Below are 24,114 nucleotides of genomic sequence, written 5' to 3' on the forward strand. Positions count from 1 at the left end.
GCAAAAGAGGTGCAGGTCGCAGTAGCTTAATAAGACGGTTTAAATGCCACTTGGAAGAGACGTGCAGGTCGCAGTAGCTTAACAAGACAGTTTAAATGCCCCTTGGAAGAGACGTGCAGATCACAGTAGCTTAACAAGACAGTTTAAATGTCCCTTGGAAGAGACATGCAGATCACAGTAGCTTAACAAGACGGTTTAAATGCCACTTGGAAGAGACTTGCAGGTCACAGTAGCTTAACAAGATGGTTTAAATGCCCTTTAGAAGAGCGGTGGAGGTCGCAGTAGCTTAACAAAGTGTTTTAAATGCCCCTTGGAAGAGACGTGCATGTCGCAGTAGCTTAACAAGACGGTTTAAATGCCCCTTGGAAAAGTGGTGGTGGTTACAGTAGCTGAACAAGACAGTTTAAATGCCCCTTGGAAGAGGCGTGCAAGTCGCAATAGCTTAACAAGACTGTTTAAATGCCCCTTAGAAGAGACGTGCAGGTCGCAGTAGCTTAACAAGACAGTTCAAATGTCCCTTGGAAGAGACGTGCAGGTGGCAGTAGCTTAACAAGATGGTTTAAATGCCCCTTGGAAGAGGGGTGGAGGTTGCAGTAGCTTAACAAGACAGTTTAAATGCCCCTTGGAAGAGAAGTGCAGGTCGCAGTAGCTTAACAAGACAGTTTAAATGCCTCTTGGAAGAGGCTTGCAGGTCGCAGTAGCTTTCCAAGACTATTTAAATGCCCCTTGGAAGAGACGTGCAGGTCGCAGTAGCTTAACAATACAGTTTAAATGCCCCTTGGAGGAGCGGTGGAGGTCGCAGTAGCTTAAGAAGACGGTTTAAATGCCCCTTGTAAGAGACATGCAGGTCACAGTATCATAACAAGACAGTTTAAATGCCCATTGGAAGAGACGTACAGGTCGCAGTAGCTAAACAAGATGGTTTAAAGGCCCCTTGGAAGAGATGTGCAGGTCGCAGTAGCTTAACAAGACAGTTCAAAAGCCCCTTGGAAGAGACGTGCAGGTCACAGAAGCTTAACAAGACGTTTTAAATGCCCCTTGGAAGAGACGTGCAGATCACAGTAGCTTAATAAGACGGTTTAAAAGCCCCTTGGAAGAGACGTGCAGATCACAGTATCTTAACAAGACGGTTTAAATGCCACTTGGAAGAGACGTGCAGGTCGCAGTAGCTTAACAAGATGGTTTAAATGCCCCTTGGAAGAGCGGTGGAGGTCGCAGTAGCTTAACAAGACGGTTTAAATGCCCATTGTAAGAGACATGCAGGTCGCAGTAGCTTAATAAGACGGTTTAAATACCCTTTGAAGAGACGTGCAGGTCGCAGTAGCTTAACAAGACAGTTTAAATGCCCCTTGGAAGAGACTTGCAGGTCGCAGTAGCTTAAAAAGACGGTTTAAATGCACCTTGGAAGAGACGTGCAGGTCGCAGTAGCTTAACAATGCGGTTTAAATGCCCCTTGGAAGTGCTGTGGAGGTCGCAGTAGCTTAACAAGACAGTTTAAATGCCCCTTGGAAGAGATGTGCAGGTCGCAGTAGCTTAACAAGATGGATTAAACGCCCCTTGGAAGAGCAGTGGAGGTCGCAGAATCTTAACAAGACGGTTTAAATGCCCCTTGGTAGAGACGTGCAGGTCACAGTAGCTTAACAAGACGGTTAAAATGCACTTTGGAAGAGCGGTGGAGGTCGCAGTAGCTTAACAAGATGGTTTAATGCCAATGGGAAGAGATGTGCAGGTCGCAGTAGCTTAACAAGACGGTTTAAATGTCCCTTGGAGGAGACGTGCAGGTCGCAGTAGCTTAACAAGAGAGTTTAAATGCCAATTGGACGAGACGTGCAGGTCGCAGTAGATTAACAAGATGGTTTAAATGCCCCTTGGTAGAGACGTGCAGGTCGCAGTAGCTAAACAATAGGGTTTAAATGCCCCTTGGAAGAGCGGTGGAGGTCGAAGTAGCTTAACAAGACGATTTAATTGCCCCTTGGATGAGACGTGCAGGTCACAGTAGCTTAATAATACGGTTTAAATGCCCCTTGGAAGAGACGTGCAGGTCGCAGTAGCTTAACAAGTCGGTTTAAATGCCCCTTTGAAAAGCGGTGGAGGTCGCAGTAGCTTAACAAGACGGTTTAAATGCCCTTTGGAAGAGAGGTGGAGGTCGCAGTAGCATAACAAGACAGTTTAAATGCCCCTTGGAAGAGACATGCAGGTCGCAGAAGCTTAACAAGAAGGTTTAAATGCACCTTGGAAGAGAATTGCAGGTCGCAGTAGCTTAACAAGACGGTTTAAATGCCCCTTGGAAGAGACGTGCAGGTCGCAGTAGCTTAACAAAGCATTTTAAATGCCCCTTGGAAGAGACGTGCATTTCGCAGTAGCTTAGCAAGACGGTTTAAATGCCCCTTGGAAGAGACGTGCAAGTCGCAGAAGCTTAACAAGACGGTTTAAATGCCCCTTAGAAGTGACGTGCAGGTCGCAGTAGCTTAACAAGACAGTTTAAATACCTCTTGGAAGAGACGTGCAGGTCGCAGTAGCTTAACAAGATGCTTTAAATGCCCCTTGGAAGAGCGGTGGAGGTGCAGTAGCTTAACAAGACAGTTTAAATGCCCCTTTGAAAAGCGGTGGAGGTCGCAGTAGCTTAACAAGACGGTTTAAATGCCCCTTGTAAGAGAGGTGGAGGTCGCAGTAGCTTAACAAGACAGTTTAAATGCCCCTTGGAAGAGACGTGCAGGTCACAGTAGCTTAATAAGACGGTTTAAATGCCCCTTGGAAGAGACGTGCAGGTCGCAGTAGCTTAACAAGACAGTTTAAATGCCCCTTGGAAGAGACGTGAAGGTCGCAGTAGCTTAACAAGACATTATAAATGCCCCTTGGAAGAGACGTGCAGGTCGCAGTAGCTTAACAAGACGGTTTAAATGCCACTTGGAAGAGACGTGCAGGTCGCAGTAGCTTAACAAGACAGTTTAAATGCCCCTTGGACGTGCGGTGGAGGTCGCAGTAGCTTAACAAGACAGTTTAAATGCCCCTTGGAAAAGACATGTAGGTCGCAGAAGCTTAACAAGACGGTTTAAATGCCCCTTGGAAGAGAATTGCAGGTCGCAGTAGCTTAACAAGACGGTTTAAATGCCCCTTGGAAGAGACGTGCAGGTCGCAGTAGCTTAACAAAGAGTTTTAAATGCCCCTTGGAAGAGACGTGCATGTCGCAGTAGCTTAGCAAGACGGGTTAAATGCCCCTTAGAAGTGACGTGCAGGTCGCAGTAGCTTAACAAGACAGTTTAAATGCCCCTTGGAAGAGAGGTGAAGGTCGCAGTAGCTTAACAAGACAGTTTAAATGCCCCTTGGAAGAGACGTGCAGGTCGCAGTAGCTTAATAAGATGATTTAAATGCCCCTTGGAAGAGACGTGCAGGTCGCAGTAGCTTAACAAGACAGTTTAAATGCCCCTTGGAAGAGACGTGCATGTCGCAGTAGCTTAGCAAAACGGGTTAAATGCCCCTTAGAAGTGACGTGCAGGTCGCAGTAGCTTAACAAGACAGTTTAATTGCCCCTTGGAAGAGAGGTGGAGGTCGCAGTAGCTTAACAAGACGGTTTAAATGCCCCTTGGAAGAGACTTGCAGGTCGCAGAAACTTAACAAGACGGTTTAAATGCCCCTTGGAAGAGAATTGCAGGTCGCAGTAGCTTAACAAGACGGTTTAAATGCCCCTTGGAAGAGACGTACAGGTCGCAGTAGCTTAACAAAGCTTTTTAAATGTCCCTTGGAAGAGGCATGCATGTCGCAGTAGCTAAACAAGACGGTTTAAATGCCCCTTGGAAGAGACGTGCAGGTCGCAGTAGCTTAACAAGACGGTTTAAATGCCCCTTTGAAGAGACATGCAAGTCGCAGTAGCTTAACAAGATGGTTTAAATCCCCCTTGGAAGAGCGGTGGAGATCGCAGTAGCTTAACAAGACGGTTTAAATGCCCATTGGAAGAGACATGCAGGTCGCAGTAGCTTAATAAGACGGTTTAAATGCCCCTTGGAAGAGACGTGCAGGTCACAGTAGCTTAACAAGACAGTTTAAATGCCCCTTGGAAGAGACGTGCAGGTCGCAGTAGCTTAAAAAGACGGTTTAAATGCACCTTGGAAGAGAAGTGCAGGTCGCAGTAGCTTAACAATGCGGTTTAAATGCCACTTGGAAGTGCTGTGGAGGTCGCAGTAGCTTAACAAGACGGTTTAAATGCCCCTTGGAAGTGCTGTGGAGGTCTCAGTAGCTTAAGAAGACGGTTTAAATGCCCCTTGGAAAAGACGTGCAGGTCGCAGTAGCTTAACAAGACGGATTAAATGCCCCTTGGAAGAGACATGCAGGTCGCAGCAGCTTAACAAAGCGGTTTAAATGCCCCTTGGAAGAGACGTGCAGGTCGCAGTAGCTTAACAAGACGGTTTAAATGTTCCTTGGAAAAGTGGTGCAGGTTACAGTAGCTTAAAAAGACGGTTTAAATGCCCCTTTGAAGAGACGTGAAAGTCGCAGTAGCTTAACAAGACCATTTAAATGCCCCTTGGAAGAGACGTGCAGGTCGCAGTAGCTTAGCAAAAAGGTTTAAATGCCCCTTGGAAGAGACGTGCAGGTACAGTAGCTAAACAAGAGGGTTTAAATGGCCCTTGGAAGAGCGGTGGAGGTCGAATTAGCTTAACAAGACGATTTAATTGCCCCTTGAAAGAGACGTGCAGGTCACAGTAGCTTAATAAGACGGTTTAAATGCCCCTTGGAAGAGACGTGCAGGTCGCAGTAGCTTAACAAGACGGTTTAATTGCCCCTTTGAAAAGCGGTGGAGGTCGCAGTAGCTTAACAAGATGGTTTAAATGCCCATTAGAAGAGAGGTGGAGGTCGCAGTAGCTTAACAAGACAGATTAAATGCCCCTTGGAAGAGACGTGCAGGTCGCAGTAGCTTAACAAGACGGTTTAAATGCCCCTTGGAAGAGACGTGCAGGACGCAGTAGATTAACAAGACGGTTTAAATGCCACTTGGAAGAGACTTGCAGGTCGCAGTAGCTTAACAAGACGGTTTAAATGCCCCTTGGAAGAGCGGTGGAGGTCGCAGTAGCTTAACAAGACGATTTAAATGCCCATTGGAAGAGCAGTGGAGGTCACAGTAGCTTAACAAGACGGTTTAAATGCCCATTGGAAGAGACGTGCAGGTCGCAGTAGCTTAATAAGACGGTTTAAATGCCCGTTGGAAGAGACGTGCAGGTCGCAGTAGCTTAACAAGACAGTTTAAATGCCCTTTGGAAGAGACGTGCAGTTCGCAGTAGCTTAACAAGACGGTTTAAATGCCCATTGGAAGAGCAGTGGAGGTCGCAGTAGCTTAACAAGACGGTTTAAATGCCTATTGGAAGAGACGTGCAGGTCGCAGTAGCTTAATAAGACGGTTTAAATGCCCCTTGGAAGAGACGGCAGGTCGCAGTAGCTTAACAAGACGGTTTAAATGCCCCTTGGAAGAGACGTGCAGGTCGCAGTAGCTTAACAAGAAGGTTTAAATGCCCCTTGGAAGAGACCTGCAGTTTGCAGTAGCTTAACAAGACTCTTTAAATGCCCCTTCGAAGAGACGTACAGGTCGCAGTAGCTTAACAACACAGTTTAAATGCCCCTTGGAAGAGACGTGCAGGTTGCAGTAGCTTAACAAGATGGATTAAACGCCCCTTGGAAGAGACCTGCAGTTCGCAGTAGCTTAACAAGACTGTTTAAATGCCCCTTGGAAGAGCAGTGGAGGTCACAGTAGCTTAATAAGTCAGTTTAAATGCCCCTTGGTAGAGATGTGCAGGTCACAGTAGCTTAACAAGACGGTTAAAATGCACTCTGGAAGAGCGGTGGAGGTCGCAGTAGCTTAACAAGACGGTTTAATGCCCCTTGGAAGAGACGTGCAGGTCGCAGTAAGTTAACAAGACGGTTTAAATGCCCCTTGGAGGAGACGTGCATGTCGCAGTAGATTAACAAGACGGTTTAAATGCCCCTTGGTAGAGACGTGCAGGTCGCAGTAGCTAAACAAGAGGGTTTAAATGCCCCTTGGAAGAGCGGTGGAAGTCGAATTAGCTTAACAAGACGATTTAATTGCCCCTTGAAAGAGACGTGCAGGTCACAGTAGCTTAATAAGACGGTTTAAATGCCCCTTGGAAGAGACGTGCAGGTCGCAGTAGCTTAACAAGACGGTTTAATTGCCCCTTTGAAAAGCGGTGGAGGTCGCAGTAGCTTAACAAGATGGATTAAATGCCCATTAGAAGAGAGGTGGAGGTCGCAGTAGCTTAACAAGACAGTTTAAATGCCCCTTGGAAGAGACGTGCAGGTCGCAGTAGCTTAACAAGACGGTTTAAATGCCCCTTGGAAGAGACGTGCTGGTCGCAGTAGATTAACAAGACGGTTTAAATGCCACTTGGAAGAGACTTGCAGGTCGCAGTAGCTTAACAAGACGGTTTAAATGCCCCTTGGAAGAGCGGTGGAGGTCGCAGTAGCTTAACAAGACGATTTAAATGCCCATTGGAAGAGCAGTGGAGGTCACAGTAGCTTAACAAGACGGTTTAAATGCCCATTGGAAGAGACGTGCAGGTCGCAGTAGCTTAATAAGACGGTTTAAATGCCCGTTGGAAGAGACGTGCAGGTCGCAGTAGCTTAACAAGACAGTTTAAATGCCCCTTGGAAGAGACGTGCAGTTCGCAGTAGCTTAACAAGACGGTTTAAATGCCCATTGGAAGAGAAGTGGAGGTCGCAGTAGCTTAACAAGAAGGTTTAAATGCCTATTGGAAGAGACGTGCAGGTCGCAGTAGCTTAATAAGACGGTTTAAATGCCCCTTGGAAGAGACGTGCAGGTCGCAGTAGCTTAACAAGACGGTTTAAATGCCCCTTGGAAGAGACGTGCAGGTCGCAGTAGCTTAACAAGAAGGTTTAAATGCCCCTTGGAAGAGACCTGCAGTTCGCAGTAGCTTAACAAGACTCTTTAAATGCCCCTTGGAAGAGACGTACAGGTCGCAGTAGCTTAACAAGACAGTTTAAATGCCCCTTGGAAGAGACGTGCAGGTTGCAGTAGCTTAACAAGATGGATTAAACGCCCCTTGGAAGAGACCTGCAGTTCGCAGTAGCTTAACAAGACTGTTTAAATGCCCCTTGGAAGAGCAGTGGAGGTCACAGTAGTTTAATAAGACAGTTTAAATGCCCCTTGGTAGAGATGTGCAGGTCACAGTAGCTTAACAAGACGGTTAAAATGCACTTTGGAAGAGCGGTGGAGGTCGCAGTAGCTTAACAAGACGGTTTAATGCCCCTTGGAAGAGACGTGCAGGTCGCAGTAAGTTAACAAGACGGTTTAAATGCCCCTTGGAGGAGACGTGCATGTCGCAGTAGATTAACAAGACGGTTTAAATGCCCCTTGGTAGAGACGTGCAGGTCGCAGTAGCTAAACAAGAGGGTTTAAATGCCCCTTGGAAGAGTGGTGGAGGTCGAAGTAGCTTAACAAGACGATTTAATTGCCCCTTGAAAGAGACGTGCAGGTCACAGTAGCTTAATAAGACGGTTTAAATGCCCCTTGGAAGAGACGTGCAGGTCGCAGTAGCTTAACAAGACGGTTCAAATGCCCCTTTGAAAAGCGGTGGAGGTCACAGTAGCTTAACAAGACGGTTTAAATGCCCATTGGAAGAGCGGTGGAGGTCGCAGTAGCTTAACAAGACAGTTTAAATGCCCATTGGAAGAGACGTGCAGGTCGCAGTAGCTTAACAAGACGGTTTAAATGCCCCTTGGAAGTGCGGTGGAGGTCGCAGTAGCTTAATAAGACGGTTTAAATGCCCCTTGGAAGAGACGTGCAGGTCGCAGTAGCTTAACAAGACGGTTTAATTGCCCCTTTGAAAAGCGGTGGAGGTCGCAGTAGCTTAACAAGATGGTTTAAATGCCCATTGGAAGAGAGGTGGAGGTCGCAGTAGCTTAACAAGACAGTTTAAATGCCCCTTGGAAAAGACGTGCAGGTCGCAGTAGATTAACAAGACGGTTTAAATGCCACTTGGAAGAGACTTGCAGGTCGCAGTATCTTAACAAGACGGTTTAAATGCCCCTTGGAAGAGCGGTGGAGGTCGCAGTAGCTTAACAAGACGATTTAAATGCCCATTGGAAGAGCAGTGGAGGTCACAGTAGCTTAACAAGACGGTTTAAATGCCCATTGGAAGGGACGTGCAGGTCGCAGTAGCTTAATAAGACGGTTTAAATGCCCCTTGGAAGAGACGTGCAGGTCGCAGTAGCTTAACAAGACAGTTTAAATGCCCCTTGGAAGAGACGTGCAGGTCGCAGTAGCTTAACAAGACGTTTTAAATGCCCATTGGAAGAGCAGTGGAGGTCGCAGTAGCTTAACAAGACGGTTTAAATGCCTATTGGAAGAGACGTGCAGGTCGCAGTAGCTTAATAAGACGGTTTAAATGCCCCTTGGAAGAGACGTGCAGGTCGCAGTAGCTTAACAAGACGGTTTAAATGCCCCTTGGAAGAGACGTGCAGGTCGCAGTAGCTTAACAAGAAGGTTTAAATGCCCCTTGGAAGAGACCTGCAGTTCGCAGTAGCTTAACAAGACTGTTTAAATGCCCCTTGGAAGAGCGATGGAGGTCGCAGTAGCTTAACAAGACAGTTTAAATGCCCCTTGGAAGAGACGTGCAGGTTGCAGTAGCTTAACAAGATGGATTAAACGCCCCTTGGAAGAGACCTGCAGTTCGCAGTAGCTTAACAAGACTGTTTAAATGCCCCTTGGAAGAGCAGTGGAGGTCACAGTAGCTTAATAAGACGGTTTAAATGCCCCTTGGTAGAGACGTGCAGGTCACAGTAGCTTAACAAGATGGTTAAAATGCACTTTGGAAGAGCGGTGGAGGTCGCAGTAGCTTAACAAGACGGTTTAATGCCCCTTGGAAGAGACGTGCAGGTCGCAGTAAGTTAACAAGACGGTTTAAATGCCCCTTGGAGGAGACGTGCATGTCGCAGTAGATTAACAAGACGGTTTAAATGCCCCTTGGTAGAGACGTGCAGGTCGCAGTAGCTAAACAAGAGGGTTTAAATGCCCCTTGGAAGAGTGGTGGAGGTCGAAGTAGCTTAACAAGACGATTTAATTGCCCCTTGAAAGAGACGTGCAGGTCACAGTAGCTTAATAAGACGGTTTAAATGCCCTTGGAAGAGACGTGCTGGTCGCAGTAGCTTAACAAGACGATTTAAATGCCCCTTTGAAAAGCGGTGGAGGTCACAGTAGCTTAACAAGACGGTTTAAATGCCCATTGGAAGAGCGGTGGAGGTCGCAGTAGCTTAACAAGACAGTTTAAATGCCCCTTGGAAGAGACGTGCAGGTCGCAGTAGCTTAACAAGACGGTTTAAATGCCCCTTGGAAGTGCAGTGGAGGTCGCAGTAGCTTAACAAGACTGTTTAAATGCCACTTGGAAGAGACGTGCAGGTCGCAGTAGCTTAACAAGACGTTTTAAATGACCCTTGGTAGTGCGGTGGAGGTCGCAGTAGCCTAACAAGACGGTTTAAATGCCCCTTGGAAGAGACATGCAGGTCGCATAAGCTTAACAAGACGGTTTAAATGCCCCTTGGAAGAGAAATGCAGGTCGCAGTAGCTTAACAAGATGGTTTAAATGCCCCTTGGAAGAGACGTGCAGGTCGCAGTAGCTTAACAAAGCGTTTTAAATGCCCCTTGGAAGAGACGTGCAAGTCGCAGTAGCTTAACAAGACGGTTTAAATGCCCCTTAGAAGAGACGTGCAGGTCGCAGTAGCTTAACAAGACAGTTTAAATGCCCCTTGGAAGAGACGTGCAGGTCGCAGTAGCTTAACAAGATGGTTTAAATGCCCCTGGGAAGAGCGGTGGAGGTCGCAGTAGCTTAACAAGACAGTTTAAATGCCCCTTTGAAAAGCGGTGGGGGTCGCAGTAGCTTAACAAGACGGTTTAAATGCCCCTTGGAAGAGAGGTGGAGGTCGCAGTAGCTTAACAAGACAGTTTAAATGCCCCTTGGAAGAGACGTGCAGGTCGCAATAGCTTAATAAGACGGTTTAAATGCCCCTTGGAAGAGACGTGAAGGTCGCAGTAGCTTAACAAGACAGTTTAAATGTCCCTTGGAAGAGACGTGCAGGTCGCAGTAGCTTAACAAGACGGTTTAAATGCCACATGGAAGAGACGTGCAGGTCACAGTAGTTTAACAAGACGGTTAAAATGCACTTTGGAAGAGCGGAGGAGGTCGCAGTAGCTTAACAAGACGGTTTAATGCCCCTTGGAAGAGACGTGCAGGTCGCAGTAGCTTAACAAGACGGTTTAAATGCCCCTTGGAGGAGACGTGCATGTCGCAGTAGATTAACAAGACGGTTTAAATGCCCCTTGGTAGAGACGTGCAGGTCGCAGTAGCTAAACAAGAGGGTTTAAATGCCCTATGGAAGAGCGGTGGAGGTCGAAGTAGCTTAACAAGACGGTTTAAATGCCCCTTTGAAAGAGGTGGAGGTCGCAGTAGCTTAACAAGACGGTTTAAATGCCCATTGGAAGAGAGGTGGAGGTCGCAGTAGCTTAACAAGACAGTTTAAATGCCCCTTGGAAGAGACGTGCAGGTCACAGTAGCTTAACAAGACAGTTTAAATGCCCCTTGGAAGAGCGGTGGAGGTCGCAGTAGCTTAACAAGACGGTTTAAATGCCCCTTGGAAGAGACATGCAGGTCGCAGTAGCTTAACAAGACGGTTTAAATGCCCATTGGAAGAGACGTACAGGTCGCAGTAGCTTAACAAGATGGTTTAAAGGCCCCTTGGAAGAGATGTGCAGGTCGCAGTAGCTTAACAAGACAGTTTAAATGCCCCTTGGAATAGACGTGCAGGTCACAGAGGCTTAACAAGACGGTTTAAATGCCCCTTGGTAGAGATGTGCAGATCACAGTAGCTTAACAAGACGGTTTAAATGCCCCTTGGAAGAGACGTGCAGGTCGCAGTAGCTTAATAAGACGGTTTAAATGCCCCTGGGAAGAGACGTGCAGGTCGCAGTAGCTTATGAAGACAGTTTAAATGCCCCTTGGAAGAGACGTGCAGATCACAGTAGCTTAACAAGACGGTTTAAATACCACTTGGAAGAGACTTGCAGGTCACAGTAGCTTAACAAGATGGTTTAAATGCCCCTTGGAAGAGCGGTGGAGGTCGCAGTAGCTTAACAAGACGGTTTAAATGCCCATTGGAAGAGACGTGCAGGTCACAGTAGCTTAATAAGATGGTTTAAATGCACCTTGGAAGAGACGTGCAGGTCGCAGTAGCTTAACAATGCAGTTTAAATGCCCCTTGGAAGAGACTTGCAGATCGCAGTAGCTTAACAAGATGGTTTAAATGCCACTTGGAAGAGACTTGCAGGTCGCAGTACCTTAACAAGATGGTTTAAATGCCCCTTGGAAGAGACTTGCAGGTCGCAGTAGCTTAACAAGATGGTTTAAATGCCCCTTGGAAGAGACTTGCAGGTCGCAGTAGCTTAACAAGACGGTTTAAATGCCACTTGGAAGAGACGTGCAGGTCGCAGTAGCTTAACAAGACAGTTTAAATGCCCCTTGGAAGAGACGTGCAGGTCGCAGTAGCTTAAAAAGACGGTTTAAATGCCCCTTGGAAGAGACTTGCAGGTCGCAGTAGCTTAACAAGATGGTTTTAAATGCCCCTTGGAAGAGACTTGCAGGTCGCAGTAGCTTAACAAGACGGTTTAAATGCCACTTGGAAGAGACGTGCAGGTCGCAGTAGCTTAACAAGACAGTTTAAATGCCCCTTGGAAGAGACGTGCAGGTCGCAGTAGCTTAAAAAGACGGTTTAAATGCCCCTTGGAAGAGACGTGCAGGTCGCAGTAGCTTAACAATGCGGTTTAAATGCCCCTTGGAAGTGCTGTGGAGGTCGCAGTAGCTTAACAAGACGGTTTAAATGCCCCTTGGAAGTGCTGTGGAGGTCGCAGTAGCTTAAGAAGACGGTTTAAATGCCCCTTGGAAAAGACGTGCAGGTCGCAGAAGCTTAACAAGACGGAATAAATGCCCCTTGGAAGAGACATGCAGGTCGCAGTAGCTTAACAAAGCGGTTTAAATGCCCCTTGGAAGAGACGTGCAGGTCGCAGTAGCTTAACAAGACGGTTTAAATGTTCCTTGGAAAAGTGGTGCAGGTTACAGTAGCTTAAAAAGACGGTTTAAATGCCCCTTGGAAGTGCGGGGGAGGTCGCAGTAGCTTAACAAGACGGTTTAAATGCCCCTTGGAAGAAACGCACAGGTCGCAGTAGCTTAACAAGACGTTTTAAATGCCCCTTGGAAGAGACGTGCATGTCGTAGTAGCTAAACAAGACGGTTTAAATACCCCTTGGAAAAGTGGTGGAGGTTGCAGTAGCTTAACAAGACGGTTTAAATTCCCCTTGGAAGAGACGTGCAAGTCGCAGTAGCTTAACAAGTCTGTTTAAATGCCCCTTAGAAGAGACGTGCAGGTCGCAGTAGCTTAACAAGACAGTTTAAATACCCCTTGGAATAGACGTGCAGGTCGCAGTAGCTTAACAAGACGGTTTAAATGCCCCTTGGAAGAGCGGTGGAGGTCGCAGTAGCTTAACAAGACAGTTTAAATGCCCCTTGGAAGAGACGTGCAGGTCGCAGTAGCTTAACAAGACAGTTTAAATGCCCCTTGGAAGAGACATGCAGATCACAGTAGTTTAACAAGATGGTTTAAATGCCCATTGGAAGAGACGTACAGGTCGCAGTAGCTTAACAATATGGTTTAAATGCCCCTTGGAAGAGACGTGCAGGTCGCAGTAGCTTAACAAGACGGTTTAAATGCCCCTTGGAAGAGACGTGCAGATCACAGTAGCTTAACAAGACGGTTTAAATGCCCCTTGCAAGAGACGTGCAGGTCGAAGCAGCTTAATAAGACGGTTTAAATGCCCCTTGGAAGAGACGTGCAGATCACAGTAGCTTAACAAGAAGGTTTAAATGCCACTTGGAAGAGACTTGCAGGTCGCAGTAGTTTAACAAGATGGTTTAAATGCCTCTTGGAAGAGCGGTGGAGGTCGCAGTAGCTTAACAAGACGGTTTAAATGCCCATTGGAAGAGACGTGCAGGTCTCAGTAGCTTAATAAGACGGTTTAAATGCCCCTTGGAAGAGATGTGCAGGTCGCAGTAGCTTAACAAGACAGTTTAAATGCCCCGTGGAAGAGACGTGCAGGTCGCAGTAGCTTAATTAGACGGTTTAAATGCCCCTTGGAAGAGACGTGCAGGTCGCAGTAGCTTAACAAGACAGTTTAAATGCCCCTTGGAAGAGACGTGCAGATGACAGTAGCTTAACAAGATGGTTTAAATGCCACTTGGAAGAGACTTGCAGGTCGCAGTAGCTTAACAAGATGGTTTAAATGCCCCTTGGAAGAGACTTGCAAGTCGCAGTAGCTTAACAAAATGGTTTAAATGCCCCTTGGAAGAGACTTGCAGGTCACAGTAGCTTAACAAGACGGTTTAAATGCCCATTGGAAGAGACATGCAGGTCGCAGTAGCTTAATAAGACTGTTTAAATGCCCCTTGGAAGAGACGTGCAGGTCGCAGTAGCTTAACAAGACAGTTTAAATGCCCCTTGGAAGAGACGTGCAGGTCGCAGTATCTTAAAAAGACGGTTTAAATGCACCTTGGAAGAGACGTGCAGGTCGCAGAGGCTTAACAAGACGGTTTAAATGCCCCTTGGAAGAGACGTGCAGGTCACAGAGGCTTAACAAGACGGTTTAAATGCCCCTTGGAAGAGACGTGCAGATCACAGTACCTTAACAAGACGGTTTAAATGCCCCTTGGAAGAGACGTGCAGGTCGCAATAGCTTAATAAGACGGTTTAAATGCCCCTGGGAAGAGACGTGCAGGTCGCAGTAGCTTAACAAGACAGTTTAAATGCCCCTTGGAAGAGACGTGCAGATCACAGTAGCTTAACAAGACGGTTTAAATGCCACTTGGAAGAGAATTGCAGGTCGCAGTAGCTTAACAAGATGGCTTAAATGCCCCTTGGAAGAGCGGTGGGGGTCGCAGTAGCTTAACAGGACGGTTTAAATGCCCATTGGAAGAGACGTGCAGGTCGCAGTAGCTTAATAAGATGGTTTAAATGCACCTTGGAAGAGACGTGCAGGTCGCAGTAGTTTAACAATGCGGTTTAAATGTCCCTTGGAAGAGACTTGCAGGTCGCAGTAGCTTAACAAGATGGTTTAAATGCCACTTGGAAGAGACTTGCAGGTCGCAGTAGCTTAACAAGATGGTTTAAATGCCCCTTGGAAGAGACTTGCAGGTCGCAGTAGCTTAACAAGATGGTTTAAATGCCCCTTGGAAGAGACTTGCAGGTCGCAGTAGCTTAACAAGACGGTTTAAATGCCCATTGGAAGAGACATGCAGGTCGCAGTAGCTTAATAAGACGGTTTAAATGCCCCTTGGAAGAGACGTGCAGGTCGCAGTAGCTTAACAAGACAGTTTAAATGCCCCTTGGAAGAGACGTGCAGGTCGCAGTAGCTTAAAAAGACGGTTTAAATGCACCTTGGAAGAGACGTGCAGGTCGCAGTAGCTTAACAAGACGGTTTAAATGCCTATTGGAGGTGCTGTGGAGGTCGCAGTAGCTTAACAAGACGGTTTAAATGCCCATTGGAAGTGCTGTGGAGGTCGCAGTAGCTTAAGAACACGGTTTAAATGCCCCTTGGAAAAGACGTGCAGGTCGCAGAAGCTTAACAAGACGGATTAAATGCCCCTTGGAAGAGACATGCAGGTCGCAGTAGCTTAACAAAGCGGTTTAAATGCCCCTTGGAAGAGACGTGCAGGTCGCAGTAGCTTAACAAGACGGTTTAAATGTTCCTTGGAAAAGTGGTGCAGGTTACAGTAGCTTAAAAAGACGGTTTAAATGCCCCTTGGAAGTGCGGTGGAGGTCGCAGTAGCTTAACAAGACGGTTTAAATGCCCCTTGGAAGAGACTTGCAGGCCGCAGAAGCTTTACAAGACGGTTTAAATGCACCTTGGAAGAGAATTGCAGGTCGCAGTAGCTTAACAAGACGGTTTAAATGCCCCTTGGAAGAAACGTACAGGTCGCAGTAGCTTAACAAAGCGTTTTAAATGCCCCTTGGAAGAGACGTGCATGTCGCAGTAGCTAAACAAGACGGTTTAAATGCCCCTTGGAAAAGTGGTGGAGGTTGCAGTAGCTTAACAAGACGGTTTAAATGCCCCTTGGAAGAGACGTGCAAGTCGCAGTAGCTTAACAAGACTCTTTAAATGCCCCTTAGAAGAGACGTGCAGGTCGCAGTAGCTTAACAAGACAGTTTAAAAACCCCTTGGAAGAGACGTGCAGGTCGCAGTAGCTTAACAAGACAGTTTAAATGCCCCTTGGAAGAGCGGAGGAGGTCGCAGTAGCTTAAAAAGACAGTTTAAATGCCCCTTGGAAGAGACGTGCAGGTCGCAGTAGCTTAACAAGACAGTTTAAATGCCCCTTGGAAGAGACGTGCAGATCACAGTAGTTTAACAAGATGGTTTAAATGCCCATTGGAAGAGACGTACAGGTCGCAGTAGCTTAACAATATGGTTTAAATGTCCCTTGGAAGAGACGTGCAGGTCGCAGTAGCTTAACAAGACAGTTTAAATGCCCCTTGGAAGAGACGTGCAGGTCGCAGAAGCTTAACAAGACGGTTTAAATGCCCCTTGGAAGAGTTGTACAGATCACAGTAGCTTAACAAGACGGTTTAAATGCCCCTTGCAAGAGACGTGCAGGTCGAAGCAGCTTAATAAGACGGTTTAAATGCCCCTTGGAAGAGACGTGCAGATCACAGTAGCTTAACAAGACGGTTTAAATGCCACTTAGAAGAGACTTGCAGGTCGCAGTAGCTTAACAAGATGGTTTAAATGCCCCTTGGAAGAGCGGTGGAGGTCGCAGTAGCTTAACAAGATGGTTTAAATGCCCCTTGGAAGAGACTTGCAGGTCACAGTAGCTTAACAAGACGGTTTAAATGCCCATTAGAAGAGACATGCAGGTCACAGTAGCTTAATAAGATGCTTTAAATGCCCCTTGGAAGAGACGTGCAGGTCGCAGTAGCTTATCAAGACAGTTTAAATGCCGCTTGGAAGAGACGTGCAGGTCGCAGTAGCTTAAAAAGACGGTTTAAATGCGCCTTGGAAGAGACGTGCAGGTCGCAGTAGCTTAACAATGCGGTTTAAATGCCCCTTGGAAGTGCTATGGAGGTCGCAGTAGCTTAAGAATACGGTTTAAATGCCCCTTGGAAAAGACGTGCAGGTCGCAGAAGCTTAACAAGACGGTTTAAATGCCCCTTGGAAGAGAATTGCAGGTCGCAGTAGCTTAACAAGACGGTTTAAATGCCCCTTGGAAGAGACGTGCAGGTCGCAATAGCTTAACAAGACGGTTTAAATGTTCCTTGGAAACGTGGTGCAAGTTACAGTAGCTTAAAAAGACGGTTTAAATGCCCCTTGGAAGTGCGGTGGAGGTCGCAGTAGCTTAACAAAGCGTTTTAAATGCCCCTTGGAAGAGACGTGCATGTCGCAGTAGCTAAACAAGACGGTTTAAATGTCCCTTGGAAAAGTGGTGGAGGTTGCAGTAGCTTAACAAGACGGTTTAAATGCCCCTTGGAAGAGACATGCAAGTCGCAGTAGCTTAACAAGACTGTTTAAATGCCCCTTAGAAGAGACGTGCAGGTCGCAGTAGCTTAACAAGACAGTTTAAATACCCCTTGGAAGAGACGTGCAGGTCGCAGTAGCTTAACATGATGGTTTAAATGCCCCTTGGAACAGCGGTGGAGGTCGCAGTAGCTTAACAAGACAGTTTAAATGCCCCTTGGAAGAGACGTGCAGGTCTCAGTAGCTTAACAAGACAGTTTAAATGCCCCTTGGAAGAGACGTGCAGATCACAGTAGTTTAACAAGACGGTTTAAATGCCCATTGGAAGAGACGTACAGGTCGCAGTAGCTTAACAATATGGTTTAAATGCCCCTTGGAAGAGACGTGCAGGTCGCAGAAGCTTAACAAGACAGTTTAAATGCCCCTTGGAAGAGACGTGCAGATCACAGTAGCTTAATAAGACGGTTTAAATGCCCCTTGTAAGAGACGTGCAGGTCGCAGTAGCCTAATAAGACGGTTTTATTGCCCCTTGGAAGAGACGTGCAGGTCGCAGTAGCTTAACAAGACAGTTTAAATGCCCCTTGGAAGAGACGTGCAGATCACAGTAGCTTAACAAGACATTTTAATTGCCCCTTGGAAGAGACGTGCAGATGACAGTAGCTTAACAAGATGGTTTAAATGCCCCTTGGAAGAGCGGTGGAGGTCGCAGTAGCTTAACAAGACAGTTTAAATGACCCTTGGAAGAGACGTGCAGGTCGCAGTAGCTTAACAAGATGGTTTAAGTGCCAATTGGAAGAGCGGTGGAGGTTACAGTAGCTTAACAAGACAGTTTAAATGCCCCTTGGAAGAGGCTTGCAGGTCGCAGTAGCTTTCCAAGACTATTTAAATGCCCTTTGGAAGAGATGTGCAGGTCGCAGTAGCTTAAAAAGACAGTTTAAATGCCCCTTGGAAGAGCGGTGGAGGTCGCAGTAGCTTAACAAGATGGTTTAAATGCCCCTTGGAAGAGACATGCAGGTCGCAGTAGCTTAACAAGACAGTTTAAATGCCCCTTGGAAGAGACGTACAGGTCGCAGTAGCTTAACAAGACAGTTTAAATGCCCCTTGGAAGAGACGTGCAGATCACAGTAGTTTAACAAGACGGTTTAAATGCCCATTGGAAGAGACGTACAGTTCGCAGTAGCTTAACAATATGGTTTAAATGCCCCTTGGAAAAGACGTGCAGGTCGCAGAAGCTTAACAAGACGGAATAAATGCCCCTTGGAAGAGACATGCAGGTCGCAGTAGCTTAACAAAGCGGTTTAAATGCCCCTTGGAAGAGACGTGCAGGTCGCAGTAGCTTAACAAGACGGTTTAAATGTTCCTTGGAAAAGTGGTGCAGGTTACAGTAGCTTAAAAAGACGGTTTAAATGCCCCTTGGAAGTGCGGGGGAGGTCGCAGTAGCTTAACAAGACGGTTTAAATGCCCCTTGGAAGAAACGCACAGGTCGCAGTAGCTTAACAAGACGTTTTAAATGCCCCTTGGAAGAGACGTGCATGTCGTAGTAGCTAAACAAGACGGTTTAAATACCCCTTGGAAAAGTGGTGGAGGTTGCAGTAGCTTAACAAGACGGTTTAAATTCCCCTTGGAAGAGACGTGCAAGTCGCAGTAGCTTAACAAGTCTGTTTAAATGCCCCTTAGAAGAGACGTGCAGGTCGCAGTAGCTTAACAAGACAGTTTAAATACCCCTTGGAATAGACGTGCAGGTCGCAGTAGCTTAACAAGACGGTTTAAATGCCCCTTGGAAGAGCGGTGGAGGTCGCAGTAGCTTAACAAGACAGTTTAAATGCCCCTTGGAAGAGACGTGCAGGTCGCAGTAGCTTAACAAGACAGTTTAAATGCCCCTTGGAAGAGACATGCAGATCACAGTAGTTTAACAAGATGGTTTAAATGCCCATTGGAAGAGACGTACAGGTCGCAGTAGCTTAACAATATGGTTTAAATGCCCCTTGGAAGAGACGTGCAGGTCGCAGTAGCTTAACAAGACGGTTTAAATGCCCCTTGGAAGAGACGTGCAGATCACAGTAGCTTAACAAGACGGTTTAAATGCCCCTTGCAAGAGACGTGCAGGTCGAAGCAGCTTAATAAGACGGTTTAAATGCCCCTTGGAAGAGACGTGCAGATCACAGTAGCTTAACAAGAAGGTTTAAATGCCACTTGGAAGAGACTTGCAGGTCGCAGTAGTTTAACAAGATGGTTTAAATGCCTCTTGGAAGAGCGGTGGAGGTCGCAGTAGCTTAACAAGACGGTTTAAATGCCCATTGGAAGAGACGTGCAGGTCGCAGTAGCTTAATAAGACGGTTTAAATGCCCCTTGGAAGAGATGTGCAGGTCGCAGTAGCTTAACAAGACAGTTTAAATGTCCCGTGGAAGAGACGTGCAGGTCGCAGTAGCTTAATTAGACGGTTTAAATGCCCCTTGGAAGAGACGTGCAGGTCGCAGTAGCTTAACAAGACAGTTTAAATGCCCCTTGGAAGAGACGTGCAGATGACAGTAGCTTAACAAGATGGTTTAAATGCCACTTGGAAGAGACTTGCAGGTCGCAGTAGCTTAACAAGACAGTTTAAATACCCCTTGGAAGAGACATGCAGGTCGCAGTAGCTTAACAAGATGGTTTAAATGCCCCTTAGAAGAGCGGTGGAGGTCGCAGTAGCTTAACAAGACAGTTTAAATGCCCCTTGGAAGAGACGTGCAGATCACAGTAGTTTAACAAAACGGTTTAAATGCCCATTGGAAGAGACGTACAGGTCGCAGTAGCTTAAAAAGATGGTTTAAATGCCCCTTGGAAGAGACGTGCAGGTCGCAGAAGCTTAACAAGACAGTTTAAAGGCCACTTGGAAGAGACGTGCAGGTCGCAGAAGCTTAACAAGACAGTTTAAATGCCCCTTGGAAGAGACGTGCAGGTCGCAGTAGCTTAATAAGACGTTTTAAATGCCCCTTGGAAGAGACGTGCAGGTCGCAGTAGCTTAACAAGACGGTTTAAATGCCCCTTGGGAAAGTGGTGGAGTTTACAGTAGCTTAACAAGACGGTTTAAATGCCCCTTGCAAGAGACGTGCAGGTCGCAGTAACTTAATAAGACGGTTTAAATGCCCCTTGGAAGAGACGTGCAAGTCGTAGTAGCTTAACAAGAAGGTTTAAATGACCCTTAGAACAGACGTGCAGGTAGCAGTAGCTTAAAAAGACAGTTTAAATGCCCCTTGGAAGAGACGTGCAGGTCGCAGTAGCTTCACAAGATGGTTTAAATGCCCCTTGGAAGAGCGGTGGAGGTCGCAGTAGCTTAACAAGACAGTTTAAATGCCCCTTTGAAAAGCGGTGGAGGTCGCAGTAGCTTTACAAGACGGTTTAAATGCCCCTTGGAAGAGAGGTGGAGGTCGCAGTAGCTTAACAAGACAGTTTAAATGCCCCTTGGAAGAGACGTGCAGGTCGCAGTAGCTTAATAAGACGGTTTAAATGCCCCTTGGAAGAGACGTGCAGGTCGCAGTAGCTTAACAAGACAGCTTAAATGACCCTTGGAAGAGACGTGCAGGGCGCAGTAGCTTAACAAGACGGTTTAAATGCCCCTTGGAAGAGACGTGCAGGTCGCAGTAGCTTAACAAAGCGTTTTAAATGCCCCTTGTAAGAGACGTGCATGTCGCAGTAGCTTAACAAGACGGTTTAAATGCCCCTTGGGAAAGTGGTGGAGTTTACAGTAGCTTAACAAGACGGTTTAAATGCCCCTTGGAAGAGACGTGCAAGTCGCAGTAGCTTAACAAGAAGGTTTAAATGCCCCTTAGAACAGACGTGCAGGTCGCAGTAGCTTAACAAGACAGTTTAAATGCCCCTTGGAAGAGACGTGCAGGTCGCAGTAGCTTCACAAGATGGTTTAAATGCCCCTTGGAAGAGCGGTGGAGGTCGCAGTAGCTTAACAAGACAGTTTAAATGCCCCTTTGAAAAGCGGTGGAGGTCGCAGTAGCTTAACAAGTCGGTTTAAATGCCCCTTAGAACAGACGTGCAGGTCGCAGTAGCTTAATAAGACGGTTTAAATGCCCCTTGGAAGAGACGTGCAGGTCGCAGTAGCTTAACAAGACAGCTTAAATGCCCCTTGGAAGAGACGTGCAGGTCGCAGTAGCTTAACAAGATGGTTTAAATGCCACTTGGAAGAGACGTGCAGGTCGCAGTAGCTTAACAAGACGGTTTAAATGCCCCTTGGAAGTGCGGTGGAGGTCACAGTAGCTTAACAAGACGGTTTAAATGCCCCTTGGAAGAGACTTGCAGGTCACAGTAGCTTAACAAGACGGTTTAAATGCCCATTGGAAGAGACATGCAGGTCGCAGTAGCTTAATAAGACTGTTTAAATGCCCCTTGGAAGAGACGTGCAGGTCGCAGTAGCTTAACAAGACAGTTTAAATGCCCCTTGGAAGAGACGTGCAGGTCGCAGTATCTTAAAAAGACGGTTTAAATGCACCTTGGAAGAGACGTGCAGGTCGCAGAGGCTTAACAAGACGGTTTAAATGCCCCTTGGAAGAGACGTGCAGGTCACAGAGGCTTAACAAGACGGTTTAAATGCCCCTTGGAAGAGACGTGCAGATCACAGTACCTTAACAAGACGGTTTAAATGCCCCTTGGAAGAGACGTGCAGGTCGCAATAGCTTAATAAGACGGTTTAAATGCCCCTGGGAAGAGACGTGCAGGTCGCAGTAGCTTAACAAGACAGTTTAAATGCCCCTTGGAAGAGACGTGCAGATCACAGTAGCTTAACAAGACGGTTTAAATGCCACTTGGAAGAGAATTGCAGGTCGCAGTAGCTTAACAAGATGGCTTAAATGCCCCTTGGAAGAGCGGTGGGGGTCGCAGTAGCTTAACAGGACGGTTTAAATGCCCATTGGAAGAGACGTGCAGGTCGCAGTAGCTTAATAAGATGGTTTAAATGCACCTTGGAAGAGACGTGCAGGTCGCAGTAGTTTAACAATGCGGTTTAAATGTCCCTTGGAAGAGACTTGCAGGTCGCAGTAGCTTAACAAGATGGTTTAAATGCCACTTGGAAGAGACTTGCAGGTCGCAGTAGCTTAACAAGATGGTTTAAATGCCCCTTGGAAGAGACTTGCAGGTCGCAGTAGCTTAACAAGATGGTTTAAATGCCCCTTGGAAGAGACTTGCAGGTCGCAGTAGCTTAACAAGACGGTTTAAATGCCCATTGGAAGAGACATGCAGGTCGCAGTAGCTTAATAAGACGGTTTAAATGCCCCTTGGAAGAGACGTGCAGGTCGCAGTAGCTTAACAAGACAGTTTAAATGCCCCTTGGAAGAGACGTGCAGGTCGCAGTAGCTTAAAAAGACGGTTTAAATGCACCTTGGAAGAGACGTGCAGGTCGCAGTAGCTTAACAAGACGGTTTAAATGCCTATTGGAGGTGCTGTGGAGGTCGCAGTAGCTTAACAAGACGGTTTAAATGCCCATTGGAAGTGCTGTGGAGGTCGCAGTAGCTTAAGAACACGGTTTAAATGCCCCTTGGAAAAGACGTGCAGGTCGCAGAAGCTTAACAAGACGGATTAAATGCCCCTTGGAAGAGACATGCAGGTCGCAGTAGCTTAACAAAGCGGTTTAAATGCCCCTTGGAAGAGACGTGCAGGTCGCAGTAGCTTAACAAGACGGTTTAAATGTTCCTTGGAAAAGTGGTGCAGGTTACAGTAGCTTAAAAAGACGGTTTAAATGCCCCTTGGAAGTGCGGTGGAGGTCGCAGTAGCTTAACAAGACGGTTTAAATGCCCCTTGGAAGAGACTTGCAGGCCGCAGAAGCTTTACAAGACGGTTTAAATGCACCTTGGAAGAGAATTGCAGGTCGCAGTAGCTTAACAAGACGGTTTAAATGCCCCTTGGAAGAAACGTACAGGTCGCAGTAGCTTAACAAAGCGTTTTAAATGCCCCTTGGAAGAGACGTGCATGTCGCAGTAGCTAAACAAGACGGTTTAAATGCCCCTTGGAAAAGTGGTGGAGGTTGCAGTAGCTTAACAAGACGGTTTAAATGCCCCTTGGAAGAGACGTGCAAGTCGCAGTAGCTTAACAAGACTGTTTAAATGCCCCTTAGAAGAGACGTGCAGGTCGCAGTAGCTTAACAAGACAGTTTAAAAACCCCTTGGAAGAGACGTGCAGGTCGCAGTAGCTTAACAAGACAGTTTAAATGCCCCTTGGAAGAGCGGAGGAGGTCGCAGTAGCTTAAAAAGACAGTTTAAATGCCCCTTGGAAGAGACGTGCAGGTCGCAGTAGCTTAACAAGACAGTTTAAATGCCCCTTGGAAGAGACGTGCAGATCACAGTAGTTTAACAAGATGGTTTAAATGCCCATTGGAAGAGACGTACAGGTCGCAGTAGCTTAACAATATGGTTTAAATGTCCCTTGGAAGAGACGTGCAGGTCGCAGTAGCTTAACAAGACAGTTTAAATGCCCCTTGGAAGAGACGTGCAGGTCGCAGAAGCTTAACAAGACGGTTTAAATGCCCCTTGGAAGAGTTGTACAGATCACAGTAGCTTAACAAGACGGTTTAAATGCCCCTTGCAAGAGACGTGCAGGTCGAAGCAGCTTAATAAGACGGTTTAAATGCCCCTTGGAAGAGACGTGCAGATCACAGTAGCTTAACAAGACGGTTTAAATGCCACTTAGAAGAGACTTGCAGGTCGCAGTAGCTTAACAAGATGGTTTAAATGCCCCTTGGAAGAGCGGTGGAGGTCGCAGTAGCTTAACAAGATGGTTTAAATGCCCCTTGGAAGAGACTTGCAGGTCACAGTATCTTAACAAGACGGTTTAAATGCCCATTAGAAGAGACATGCAGGTCACAGTAGCTTAATAAGATGCTTTAAATGCCCCTTGGAAGAGACGTGCAGGTCGCAGTAGCTTATCAAGACAGTTTAAATGCCGCTTGGAAGAGACGTGCAGGTCGCAGTAGCTTAAAAAGACGGTTTAAATGCGCCTTGGAAGAGACGTGCAGGTCGCAGTAGCTTAACAATGCGGTTTAAATGCCCCTTGGAAGTGCTATGGAGGTCGCAGTAGCTTAAGAATACGGTTTAAATGCCCCTTGGAAAAGACGTGCAGGTCGCAGAAGCTTAACAAGACGGTTTAAATGCCCCTTGGAAGAGAATTGCAGGTCGCAGTAGCTTAACAAGACGGTTTAAATGCCCCTTGGAAGAGACGTGCAGGTCGCAATAGCTTAACAAGACGGTTTAAATGTTCCTTGGAAACGTGGTGCAAGTTACAGTAGCTTAAAAAGACGGTTTAAATGCCCCTTGGAAGTGCGGTGGAGGTCGCAGTAGCTTAACAAAGCGTTTTAAATGCCCCTTGGAAGAGACGTGCATGTTGCAGTAGCTAAACAAGACGGTTTAAATGTCCCTTGGAAAAGTGGTGGAGGTTGCAGTAGCTTAACAAGAAGGTTTAAATGCCCCTTGGAAGAGACATGCAAGTCGCAGTAGCTTAACAAGACTGTTTAAATGCCCCTTAGAAGAGACGTGCAGGTCGCAGTAGCTTAACAAGACAGTTTAAATACC

The sequence above is a fragment of the Phyllobates terribilis genome, unplaced genomic scaffold, assembly GCF_046119375.1.
Source record: "Phyllobates terribilis strain yellow unplaced genomic scaffold, ASM4611937v1 Scaffold_22__1_contigs__length_20350403, whole genome shotgun sequence".
Classification (NCBI taxonomy): Eukaryota; Metazoa; Chordata; class Amphibia; order Anura; family Dendrobatidae; genus Phyllobates; species Phyllobates terribilis.